Raw genomic sequence first — 4,399 nt, 5'->3', positions numbered from 1 at the left:
TAGTTTACATAACTGAAATAAAATGATACATATTCATTTTAGGTCATAAATAGAACTTTAACAGCCATCTCAGAAGCCCCTCCACTTTCTATCTTTGTTGTTGTTGCTGTCTTTGTTGAATTTTATTTTTTTATTGAGATACTAGAGGCCCGGTGCACAAAAATTTGTGCACTCGGGGGAGTGTCCCTCAGCCCAGCCTGTGCCCTCTCACAGTCTGGCACCCCTTGGGGAATGTCCACCTGCTGGCTTAGGCCCACTTCCCAGGGAATCAGGCCTAAGCTGGCAGTCAGACACCCCTCTGGCAGCCCAGGAGCCCTCGGGGGATGTCCACTTGCCAGCGGGGAGCAGGCCTAAGTTGCAGTCAGACATCCTTAGTGCTGCTAAGGAGGCAGGAGAGGCTCCCGCCACCACTGCTGTGCTGTCAGCTGTCAGCCTGGCTTGTGGCTGAGCAGAGCTCCCCCTGTGGGAGCGCACTGATCACCAGGGGGAAGCTCCTGCATTGAGCGCCTGCCCCCTGGTGATCAGTGTGTGTCATAGTGACCAGTCATTCCCAGTCGTTCTGCTGTTAGGTGTGCTGGGCTGCATATCTGGCGCTTTGGCCAGACGGGTCATGCTGTGCTGTCTGTTCCTAAAACACACAGATAGGAAGGTACTGACATCAGGCCAGGCCTTGAGATACAGTCTCATGGCCCCTTCCCAGCACGTAGGCCTTCTTTCTCAGAAGGCCTGGAAGTCTCATTCCAAATTTGGGAGACAAAGGACTGGGAAAAGTATAAATAACGAGAGTTTCCTCCATATTGGGGGCCCAGAATTTGAAAGACACATTTTTCTCTGGGCCTCCACAAAATTTAATAATAAAATGTAACTCCTGTAGTAGTCTGGGCTGCAGTTCAGCCTCTGCTTCAGCAGGGTGCTGTGACTGTGTTCAGCTGGCCAGCTTAATAAAGGCTGTTAAATTTAAATTCTGAGTCGGTGGTCTATCTCGCTGAGTAAACCCATAACATTAGGGTCAATTTGCATAATACCCTTTTATTATAAAGGATAGAGGCCTGGTGCATGGGTGGGGGCTGGCTGGTTTGCCCTGAAGGGTGTCCCGGATCAGGGTGGGGGTCCCGCTTGGGTGCCTGGCCAGCCTGGGTGAGGGGCTAATGGCTGTTTGCCACTGGTCACACCCCCTTCAGGGTGGGGGTCCCCACTGGGGTGCCTGGCCAGTCTGGGTGAGGGGCTGAGGGCCATTTTCAAGCTGGTGGGCGACTGAAGCTCCAAACCTCTCCTTTTTTTCTTTTTTCTTTTATTCTGGGATTTATTTACCTTCTATGGCTGTCACTGGAACTGAGAGCCTGCTTTCTCTCTGAGGCTCGGCTCCAGCTCTTAGACCTCGGCTGCTGAAAGCAGATATCTGGGTTTGTTTAGCTTCTATAATTGCAACATTGTTTCTTAGACTGCAGCTCAGAGGCCGGCAGCGGCAGGCGGGGAACTTTGGCTTCCTCCATCACTGGAGCAAGCAAGCCTCCTGTTCGCTTCAGTTGCCTGGCTGTCGGCCGCCATCTTGGTTGGCAGTGAATTTGCATATCTTGCTGATTAGCCAATAGGAAGGGTAGCGAAGTTACGGTTAATTACCATGTTTCTCTATTATTAGATAGGATAATTGACATGCTGTATTAGTTTCAGGTGTACAACATAATGATTAATATTTGTATATATTGGAAAATGATCACCACAGTAAATTACCATCCATCGCTTCACATAGTTACAACTTTTTTCTTGTGATGAGAACTTTTGAGATCTACTCTCTTAGCAACTTTCAAATATACAATACAGCATTATTATCTATAGTCACCATGCTGTACATCACATTTGCAGGACGTATTTAGCTCATTTCCCCAACTTAATCACAGCTCTTCTCCCTTCAGAAGTACCCACTATCCTGACTTTTATAAAAATCACTTCCTTGCTTTTCTTTATGATTTTTATCTAAAAACAGTAAACTACTTTTAAATGTCTTTTAATCTAATATTCTCTCCCTTTCCCTTTTTTCCGTTATAATAAATATCTTGAAAAAAACTCTATAAAAAAAACTCTATAGGTCCGGGGAATTGGATCTATAGAGTTTTTCACAGTTTGTCACATTTCTGTGTCTTTCTTATTTCCTGCAAAATGCCAACTGGAACTACATGCTTGATGAGACTCTGGTCCGATTCCCTTGCCAGGATTGTAATTGTGATACATTCTTTCACTAGGAAGTACATTTTTTAAAAAGTTAGCATCCACTTATGTTCAACACTTAGATCTGTTAAATCATCGGGGATTCTAAAATGCCAATATTCATGTTCTCTCATTTCGTTTTCATTCAATACCTAGAATAATTTACAAGGAGATTTTTTTCCCCCTGATCATTTGGTTATTTGGTGGTATAGTCAATAGGAAAGTAAAGATAAATGCTTGATTCATTTCTTGTAATCTAGCAATGAAAAATGTGGTAAGAACTCAACAGAGATCTACCTTCTTCACAGGTTTTGAGTGCAGGGAATAGTCTTGTTATCGACAGGCACGATGTTATACAGAAGACCCTAGAATACTCCAGTCATCAGGACAGAAACTGTATGACTCTGCATGGCTTTTAAACAACCTTTTCGCTTTTATTCATCTTTGAATAAATATTGCAGGACTACTGTTGTTCCTAGAATAGCATCGCTAGACTAGCCTCTTCTGCTTACCTGACTCTGCTTGGAATTCATCTTTCAAGTTTAAACGTAAATTCAGCCACGCTACACCTGAGGCGGGTAGGAAAATGGCCTTGGCGAGCTTTCTTTCTGCATGTTGTGCTCTCTATATGTGAGGGGAGGTGACCCTGCTTTCTGTGTGTTGTGTGCTCTCCTATGTGGGGGACTTGGGAGGGTGGGGAATGGGGGAGGGTTCTGTTGGTGTCCTCATTGAGGGTTTGAAGAAGCACCTCTTCTTTTCTGGATTGGTCCCCTGCTTTAGCTAGCCAGGGGTTCTGTACTGAATTGTTTGTGTCACCCCACATTCATATGTTGAACTCCCAAGGTGACGGTATTTGGAGGTGGCCTTGGGGAGGTGATTAGGTTTAGATGCAGATGAGAGACGTGGACCTCATGATGGGATCAATGGCCTTCTCAGAAGAGGAAGCATCTGCACCAAGGAGAGGCCCTGTGAGCACAGTGGGAGGTGGCCAGCAGGAGCCCCACCCCCACCCCCATCCCCACCACAAGCCAGGAAGAGAGCCACCATGACACCCCTCTTCCGACCTCGGACTTCCCGGTTCCAGACTGTGAGAAAACAAGTGTCTGTTTAAGCCGACTCAGTGTCTGGTATTTTGTTCGAACAGCCCAAGAAGGTTAAGGCAGAGGTGAGAGGTCAGGCTCTCTGGGGAGGGAGGCACATACTTTGTTCCGTTTCCCCCTCTTTCTTACACAACCTTTGCTCTGTGGACATTCTTCACCCTTGCTTCTAGAGGCCTAGATCATAAGACTCCCTGCACCAGTCTCTTTGGAGAAGATGTGTCACTTTTAAGAAGATTGACACCATTAAACAATAACAAAGTTAGCCCTGGGCGGGGCAGCCAGGGCAGTAGTTTTCTCCAGGCCTCCTGGCCCCGCCTGCTCTCCCTGTGCTCAGTATCGGTGAGAATTGCCAGGATTAGCTTTAGTTGCTGCTCTGAAAACTGCACATTTTCAGGAAGGGAAGTTGCCCAGCAATCTCTGATGTTTCTTCCTTCACACCGATTCAAATTTATTGTATTTGGTAGGAGTTCCTGCCAGAGATTTGAGCTATATTTGGCAGTATTTACTAGATTCAGTTGATAAACATTTACTTTCTCATTTTTATTTCTTTTTTATTATATCTGTCAGTTTCCCAGAAGAGCCTTTATAAGGGGTTTTCATAAGATAGTGTCCATTTTATTTCCTTTCAAATAAAAGTGAGTTTATTTGAACCACAAGACAGCATCTCATGTAGCAGTTCATCTCATACAGCAGTTCTCAAAATGTGTTCCTCAGAACCCAATTCTACATCATGTTATTGAAATTATAGGAGAAAAGGTTTTGCAAAGTCAAATAAATGTTCATAACACAAGTGAAACAAAAATTAAACACGATTCTTTACTGAAGGGCTTTTCAGCACTTTGAATATGCAAAAGGCCATTGCATGAGACAGATATACGGCATTTCCCAGCATTTATTTAAATTCAGCATCTTTTATTTCCTATAAAGCATTACAAATGAAAAATAAATTTGTAGACTAGACTGTGTGAAATACTGGTATAATAGCATCATTTCCTAACTGTAGGTGGAAAAGTGAGGAATAAAGGAAAAGTCTTCAGAATGTGAACCTTGCAAATGTAATCATGAAAACATGCCTCCATTCTCCCCCCTTTCCC

Source organism: Myotis lucifugus, unplaced genomic scaffold (assembly GCF_000147115.1).
Source record: "Myotis lucifugus unplaced genomic scaffold, Myoluc2.0 scaffold_27, whole genome shotgun sequence".
NCBI classification, from domain to species: Eukaryota; Metazoa; Chordata; class Mammalia; order Chiroptera; family Vespertilionidae; genus Myotis; species Myotis lucifugus.
Note: the sequence above shows the minus strand (reverse complement) of the source record.